Source organism: Salvelinus alpinus, chromosome 20 (genome assembly GCF_045679555.1).
Source record: "Salvelinus alpinus chromosome 20, SLU_Salpinus.1, whole genome shotgun sequence".
Lineage (NCBI taxonomy): Eukaryota > Metazoa > Chordata > Actinopteri > Salmoniformes > Salmonidae > Salvelinus > Salvelinus alpinus.
Genome location: NC_092105.1, coordinates 51,852,146 through 51,862,244, shown reverse-complemented (window position 1 = coordinate 51,862,244; position 10,099 = coordinate 51,852,146).

Genomic DNA, 10,099 nt, shown 5'->3' with positions numbered 1-10,099 from the left:
CAGATAATTTCACAGATAATATTTCATCTCATAGTTAAAGGTTAAAAACATGTTTTGGAACCTGAACTATTTTGTTTGTAATGCCATCTGTCAGTTTCTCATAGAGCAACGCCAACTCTAAGATTGATGTACCTATTATGTACAATTAATTCTCCTGAGGGTGTCACACCCTTGAAAAATCCACCTAGCTCTATGGTAATTATAAGGCCATTAAAACCTACTGCTCACTTAAACATTTAAACTCCACTTGCCCAACAAACGATTTACTTCCATGTTTGTTTGTTCTTGTTTGGATCTTCTTGGGCCTATTGCAACCGTTTTTGGTTGCTGTATTATCTCCAGGTAATCTCTTGTTAAACCATCAACATGCACAAAAATCACTGCACAGCTAATTTCAATTGCAACCATTATTGGCCACTGTATTACTGCTCCTTAAAGCTGATGTCAGAATTAACCTTTTGTCCTTTCTCACAAAATCGCTCAAGACATTTTCGCCACGATACTGACACACAACTACTGACCACAACTAGTGAATTACACACCTACTTACCAAAACTACTGACCACACAACTACTGAACCACACAACTAAGGACCACACAACCCCAGAACTACTGACCACAACCACAAAATTACTGACCACCACTACTGACCACTATATACTTCAGCTACTGAGCACACCTACTGACCACTACTGAATAAAACTACTGACCACAACTAGTGAATCACACACCTACTTACTAACTACTGACCACAACTACTGAACCACACAACTACTGAACCACACAACTAAGGACCACACAACCCCACAACTACTGACCACAACCACAAAATTACTTACCACCACTACATACTTCAGCTACTGAGCACACCTACTGACCACTACTGAATAAAACTACTGACCACAACTAGTGAATCACACACCTACTTACTAAAACTACTGACCACACAACTACTGAACCACACAACTAAGGACCACACAACCCCACAACTACTGACCACAACCACAAAATTACTGACCACCACTACATACCAACAACAACACAACTACTGAGAACACAACTACTGAAAACAAATGTCACGATCTTGGAAATGAGCGGACCAAGGCGCAGCGTGAGTATAGTTCCACATATGTATTTAAGTGAAACTAACAAAAACAAAATAACAAACCTTACAAAGACCGTGAGGATGTAGTGCCCAAACACACTAACACAAACAATATCCCACAAATGCAGGTGGGGAAAAAGCCTACCTAAATATGATCCCCAATTAGAGGCAACGATTACCAGCTGCCTCTAATTGGGAACCACACAAACCACCAACCTAGAAATCTATAAACTAGATAACCCCCCCAGTCACGCTCTGACCGAAACACCATAGAGAACCGAGGGCTCTCTATGGTCAGGGCGTGACAACAACAATACTACTACAGAGAATATCGCCTGACCAAATATCCTGACCACAACTACTGAACATAAGCACACATCTACTGACCACAACTAATGACCACAATGACTGACCGTAATCACACAACTACTGACAACCAATAATCTACTGACCACAACTACTGACCACACAATCACTGAACCATACAATTAATGACCAAAACCCCACAACTACTGGCCACTATTGACAATTGTTGACAACCACCACACAAATACTGACCACGACCACACAATAACTGAACACAACTACTGACAACTACAGCCCACAATACTGAATACAGCTACTGACCACAACCACAGAACTACTGACCACAAAAATACTGAACCACAAAACTAAGGAAGACAACAACACAACTACTGCCCACAATCACAATTACTGACCACAACTACTGACCAATATAGACCTTAACTACTGACCCGAACTATTGACAACAACAACACATTTATAGAGCATAACTCTGGACCGAACAACTACCAACCACAATTACTGACCACAACCACACAACTACTGACTAAACAACAACTGAACCACACAATGAATGACCAATACCCACAACTACTGACCACAACTATTGACAACCACCACACAACTACGGACTACAAACACACCACTACTGACCACAGCCACACAACTACTGACCACAAAACTACTGAACCACATCAAAAGAATTACTGACCACAACTACTGACCACTATAGACCACAACTACTGAGCACAGCTACTGATCAGAACCACAATACTATTGACCACAACCACTGACCAAACCTACTGACCACTTCAGACCTCAACTACTGACCTGAACTACTGACAACAACAACACAACTACAGAGCATTACTCCGGACTAAACTGCATAACTACAAACCACAATTACTGAGCACAACCACAAAACTAATAAAACTACCACAACACAACTGCTGAACACATAACTACTGACAACAATAACACTACTACCGAGAATAAACTCTGACCACAATTCCTGACCACAACTACTGACCCTAATCACGCAACTGACAACAACCAATAAACTATTGACCACAACTACTGACCACACAACTACTGAACCACACGATTAATGACCATAAACCCAAAACTATTGACCACAACTACGACAACTACTGACAACCACCACACGACTACTGACCACAATTAATGACCACAACCACACAACTACTGAACACAAAACTACTGAACCACACAACGAAGGACCACAACAACAAAATAGACCTCAACTACTGACCAAAACTACTGAACCACAAACCTACTGACCACAGCTACTGAACCACAAACTTAATGACCACAACCACAGAACTACTGAACACAACTACTGACAACTGCAGACCACAATACTGAATGCAGCTAATGACCACAGCCACACAAATACTGACCACAAAACTACTGAGCCACATAACTAATGACCACAGCCACACAACTACTGACCACAACCACACAACTACTGACCACAACCACAAAATTACTGTCCACAACCACAAAATTACTGACTACAACTACTGGCTACTATAGACCTCAACTACGATACTATTTACCACAACTACTGACCACTACTGAACACACCTACACAACTACTGACCATAACCACTGAACACACAACTACTGAACCACGCAACTAAGAACCACAACCGCACAACTACTGTCCACAACCACAGAATTACTGACCACAACTACTGATCACAACCACAATACTACTAACCAAAACTGACCACAACTACTACACCACAACTACTAACCGCAACCATGAAACTGTTTTCCACAACTTCTGATCCCAACTGGCCACAACTACTGCCCACAACCACACAACTACTGACCACAACTACTGAACCACAAGTTCAAAATATTTAAAACTTGTATTAACTATATCTATATACATTTGCATAGAATAACTCACCAACATTAATTATTGAACTGTTCAAGCTAAAGACATTAACCTAACTTTCACGTGTTGCGGATGTCAAATTCTTAGAAATGTTTATCCACTATCACTATATGAATGTGCAAACATTTACATAATATAATTCATCAACAGTACCTCGTTAACCATTCCAGCTAGATACACCAAACCAACTGTCATATCTTCAGGCTTTACTATCTTTTTATCTACCAACTTTTTCAACTATAAACAGTCACAACTACTGAAGACTACCACTACTATAATGTTTTCCAAAACCATACATACTTAAAACTGCATCACTTTAAATAGTAAAGTCAAACCTTTTTACTTGTACCCCTACCACAGAGATACTTTTAAATAGTTAAAGCAGGTCCCATCAATTGTACTTCATGTAAAATTACCATCTAGTTATTGAGGGGCTTGCGAACCAACACGCCCCAATTAAATATTCATCATACTACTTATCAATGGGACTTGAGAAGCAAATGTCCCATTCTAAAACTTCAACATACTTCTTATTAGGTCGGACTTGCGAAGCAAAAGTCCTGACTTTATATCTTCATCACGTTTATATATTTTATATCTTTGTCACGTGTGCTCCCTGTCCGGCCTCTAGGTCACCAGGCTGCTCGTTAATGCGCACACCTGTCACCATCGTTACGCACATCAGTGCATAATGACACTCACCTGGACTCCATCACCTCTTTGATTACCTGTCCTATATATGTCACTCCCTTTGGTTCCTTCCCCAGGCAACATTGTTTCTGTGTCCTGTCTCATGCCTTCGCCAGTTCGTCAGGCTCTCATGCCTTCGCCAGTTCGTCAGGCTCTCATGCCTTCGCCAGTTCGTCAGGCTCTCATGCCTTCGCCAGTTCGTCAGGCTCTCATGCCTTCGCCGGATCGCCAGGCTCCCTTGCTTCCACAGGCTTGTCAGACTCTCATGCCTCAGCCGGTCTGTCAGTTTCCCGCGCCCCAGCCGGCGACAGGTTCTCGCGCATCAGCAGGGGTGACTGGTCCGCTCCTGATCCCCGGGAACGTCCCTTTGGTTGTCCTCCTGTGGCTGGAGCCAAACGCGCCGGGGAGGGGGTACCGTCACATATGCTCTCTCTCTGGCGCTCTAGGTCGCCATGCTCCTGCATCTCAGCAGGACTGACAGGTTTTTGCGCCTCAGTAGAGGTAACCTCTCTGCTCCTGATCCCCGGGATTGTCATTTTGGTCGGCGTCCTTCGGCTGGAGCCGCACGTCGGGGAGGGGGTACTGTCACGTGTGATACCTCTCCGGCCTCTAGGTCACCAGGCTGCTCGTTATGGCGCACACTTGTCACCATCGTTATGCGCACCATCAGACTCACCTGGACTATCTTCCCTATATATGTCACTCCCTTTGCTTCCTTCTCCAGACGTTATTGTTTCTGTTCCTGTGTCATGTCTGTGCGTTGTTCATGTTTCTTGTTTTGTATTATGATGTTTATTTATTAAAACACTCACTCCCTGAACTTGCATCCAGACTCTCAGCGCACATCGTTACAATCATACTTCTTATTGTTATTAGGTGTATTTGAGAAAATCAGTTGTGTTGTGACAAGGTAGGGGTGGTGTACAGAAGATAACCCTATTTGGTAAAATACCAAGTCTATACTATGGTAAGAACAGCTCAAATCAGCAAAGAGAAATGACAGTCCATTACTTTAAGACATGAAGGTCACTCAATCCGTAAAACTTGAAGGTTTCTTCAAGTGCAGTTGCAAAAATCATCAAGCGCTTTGAAACTGGCTCTCATGAGGACCGCCACAGGAAAGGAAGACCCAGAGTTAACTCTGCAGCAGAGGATAAGTTCATTAGAGTTATCTGCACCTCAGATTGCAGCCCAAATAAATTCTTCACAGGGTTCAAGTAACAGACCATTATGAACATCAACTGTTCAGAGGAGACTACGTCATTCATGGTCGAATTGCTGCAAAGAAACCACTACTAAAGGACACCAATGAGCAATGGACATTAGACTGGTGGAAATCTGTCCTTTCTCCGAGCCCAAATTTGACATTTTTGGATCCAACCACCGTGTATTTGTGAGACGCAGAGTAGGTGAACGGATGATCTTCGCATGTGTGGTTCCCACTGTGAAGCGTGGAGGAGGAGGTGGGATGGTGTTGTCGTGTCTTTGGCTATGCCGGATTAAGTGATATGACATGCTATTCTATAATCGTGGTGCCCCGACTTTCTCTGTAATTAAATTTACCTGATTGAGCTAATCATGTAAATGTAATTAACTAGAAAGTCGGGGCACCACGATAGAATATTTATAGAGCAGTTATCTTCCGAATTTACTCTTAATGACCTAGTAATATTTTACATTAATAGCAGTCAATATTAACCGTCACCTTATTTCAGTCTCATCTGAAAGTTGCAAATTCTTGGTTATCTTCACGAACCCTGGCTAACAAGTTGAATCAGCAATACAAAATTGGGTTTAATTATTTATTTACTAAATACCTTACTAATCACACAGAATTACATATACACATATTGAATCATACCTTGATTAGAAATTATGTCATATAAAGGAACACGTCCCTAGCGGACGGAACAGATATGACAGCTGGTTACACAAAGAAAAGGGGACTGGGTTTGAGTGAAAGAGCGGGAAGACTGAAGAACAAAGGGAGAAGCGATGTCTCTATCGGGCCGTAGGCAGCTACTCTATCGTAAATACAGAATCTTATGCATTCTAAATTACCGTCCATTTGGAAAAGGAAAATGCAATAAATATTTACTCTGAGCTGCGCTTCAATAGGTTGGTGGTAGATGGATGGCCGTGTTGCCCGACAGAGTCCTTTGTCCTTTGAAGAGTGTCTCTGATGGTGAACGGGAAACGTTGTAGTGTCGTCGTTGTGTGGTAGACGGGATACTCTGTCCGTCCTTTCCTAGCCCACGTTTACAGCGGCCGCTGCTAACTCAACGGCTAGGAGGTATCACTTCTGTAACGAATAAGAGTTCAAAGTTCATACCATTCGCAACCAAAGCTCACGCTGAGGTTGGCTTCGTTCTGAAGTTATTATCTGAACCCTTCTGACATCGGACCGTCATCCTAATTTACCCGGAACAGGAGGTTACATTTTCGTCAAGGGCTTATATAGTAGAGGGAGAAGGGTGTGTTTCATTATTTATAACCCATGTATCTTCACAGGGGCGGGCCACTGATTGAGCAGAGCCCTAACCTTATAAAAACCCAAATCTCTCATTTGGAAGCTAAAATTTCATTTAATCTTTTCGCCAATAATTTTATATATAAACATTTGAATTGCACAACAATTCCATGTGAATCTGATAACTATAATGTGTAGACTTTCCCAGATACAGTTTAGGTCGTCCTGTCATCAGTCATAACGTCTCAGATGACAACCGAACTGACATCATATTCATTATGTACCAACGCATATTTTCAACTGGTTCTATTACCGAAATATGGTTCCTTTCCCTCCACTTGTTTGATGTTCCCAGACTCACTATGTTTAATAACTTCTTGGAACTATAGGGGGTGCTGTTCCGCATTAGCATATTTTGGTCTCCAAATTAAACTGCCTCGTGCTAAATTCTTGATCGTACAATATGCATATTATTGTTATTATTGGATAGAAAACACTTTCTAGTTTCTATAGCCGTTGGAATTTTGTCTCTGAGTGGTACAGAGCTATATCTACAGCACTTTTCATGACAGGGGTCAGATTTCAGAAATTTTTACCCCTGATCTGGAGTCTGTTTTTAAGGTGACAGTGAATGCTATGAAGAAACCGACACTGCCTACGTCTTCCTCTGGGTGTCTGTACGTCATCACGTTTTGAATGGAATCGATTGCACAATCACAGCCACTATAAAATAACAAAACGTAGAGGTACCTCCCTTTCTCGTCGCGCGCCTGAAGCGTGAAGGACATCGGACTTGCCTCATTCCAAATCGTTGTCTAACCAGCAATATTTCTCTGGTCATGTTTTTACTCGTTATAGTTGTTAAAAACATCATAATGTAGTTAATTTGAACCGTTTTATAGCAATTTATATCCGTTTAGTGCGATTCTGAGGAATTTCTTTGTCGTGCACTTTCTAGCTTTGGGAACGTTTCGGGGTCTCGGTCGTTGTTAGTGGACATTTCGAAGGACAGAGGACATCTATCGACCAAAAGAAGATTACAACATAGAAAGGATACATTGCCCAAGAATCTGATGGAAGAACAGCTCAAAGTAAGCAATATTTAATATGATAAATCGTTGTTCTGTCGAAATATTTTAAACGCATATTTCGCCATTTTGTTTGTTATCGCGTCACTTGGCGAACCCTGTATTGAAAAGTAAGGATAATTTTAAAAATGTAAGTCAGCGGTTGCATTAAGAACTAATTTGTCTTTCGATTCCTGTCAACCCTGTATTTTTTAGTCAAGTATATGATTAGCTTTCGATTAAACTAGATCACTCTGAAAGCTGACGTCCCTCATTTTGATGCTTGAGTTGCTACTATTTTCATTGTATAACCACGGTTTTGTATGGCTAAATATGCACATTTTCGAACAAACTGTATATGTATGTTGTAAAATGATGTTACAGGAGTGTCATCGGAAGAATTCTGAGAAGGTTAGTGAAAAAATTAATATATTTTGGCGGTGATTACGTTATAGCGCTCTTTGGCTGGAATCGATGCTCTGGTAACGTTTTCACATGTGGTATGCTAACTTATCGATTTATTGTGTTTTCGCTGTAAAACGCTTAGAAAATCTGAAATATTGTCTGGAATCACAAGATCTGGGTCTTTCCATTGCTATGCTTTGTCTATTCTTATGAAATGTTTTATTAACCTTTCACGGCTACTAACCCCGGATCCGGGAGCACCCCCCACCCCCCACACACTGATTAGCATAGATAGCATAGCTTCAGAAGTAGATAGTAGCATCTAAATATCATTAAATCACAAGTCCAAGACACCAGATGAAAGATACAGATCTTGTGAATAAAGCCACCATTTCAGATTTTTAAAATGTTTTACAGGGAAGACAAAATATGTAAATCTATTAGCTAAACACGTTAGCAAAATACACCACTATTCTAACTCCATCAGTTTCTTACTCCTTCAGGTGCTATCACCAATTCGGCTCAACTAAGATATTGATAGCCAATAACCTATAAAAAAAACCATCAGATGACAGTCTGATAACATATTCATGGTATAGGATAGTTTTTGTTAGAAAAAAGTGCATATTTCAGGTAGAAATCACAGTTTACAATTGCACCGACCATCACAAATCCACTAGAATTACTAGATAGAGCAACGTGTATGACCAATTTACTCATCATAAAACATTTCATAAAAATAGACAAAGCATAGCAATGGAAAGACCCAGTTCTTGTGATTTCAGACCATATTTCAGATTTTCTAAGCGTTTTTCAGCGAAAACACAATAAATCGATAAGTTAGCATACTACATGTTCCAACGTTACCAGAGCATCGATTCCAGCCAAAGAGCGCTATAACGTAACCACCGCCAAAAGATATTAATTTTTTCACTAACCTTCTCAGAATTCTTCCGATGACACTCCTGTAACATCATTTTACAACATACATATACAGTTTGTTCGAAAAGGTGCATATTTAGCCATACAAAACCGTGGTTACACAATGAAAATACTAGGAAATCAAGCCTCAATATGTCTGACGTCATCTATCAGAGTGATCTAGTTTAATTAAAAGCTAATCATATACTTGACTAAAAAATACAGGGTTGACAGGAATCGAAAGACAAATTAGTTCTTAATGCAACCGCTGATTTACATTTTTAAAATTATCCTTACTTTTCAATACAGGGTTGGCCAAGTGAAGCTATACCAAACAAAATGGCGATATATGCGTTTAAAATATTTCGACAGAAACACGGTTTATCATATTAAATATTGCTTACTTTGAGCTGATCTTCCATCATATTCTTGGGCAATGTATCCTTTCTATGTTATAAACGTCTTTTGGTCGATAGATGTCCTCTGTCCTTCGAAATGTCCATCACCAACGACCGACACTCTAAAACGTGTCCAAACTTTCAGAGTGCACGACAAAGAAATTCCTCAAAATCGCACTAAACGGATATAAATTGATATAAAACGGTTAAAATTCACTACATTATGATGTTTTTAACAACTATAACGACTGAAAACATGACCGGAGAAATACTGCTGGTTAGAAAACGATTTGGAACGAGGCAGGTCCGATGGCCTTCACGCTTGAGGCGCACGTTGAGAAAGGGGGGTCTCTGTACATTTTTGTCATTTATAATGGCTGTGAACGTCCCATCGACTTCATTGAAAACGTGATGACGTACAGACACCCAGAGGAAGACGTAGGCAGTGTCGGTTTCTTCATAGCATTCACTGTGGCCTTATAAACAGACCCCAGATCAGAGGTAAAAATTTCTGAAATCTGAACCCTGTCATGAAAAGTGCTGTAGAAATTGTTCTGTACCACTCAGAGACAACATTTCAACTCCTATAGAAACTATAGACTGTTTTCTATCCAATAATAACAATAATATGCATATTGTACGATCAAGAATTTAGCACGAGGCAGTTTAATTTGGAGACACAAATATGCTAATGCGGAACAGCACCCCCTATAGTTCCAAGAAGTTAAGAGTAAATTGGTCATACACGTTGCTCTCTATAGTAATTCTAGTCGTCTTGTGATGGTCGGTGCAATTGTAAACTGTGATTTCTAC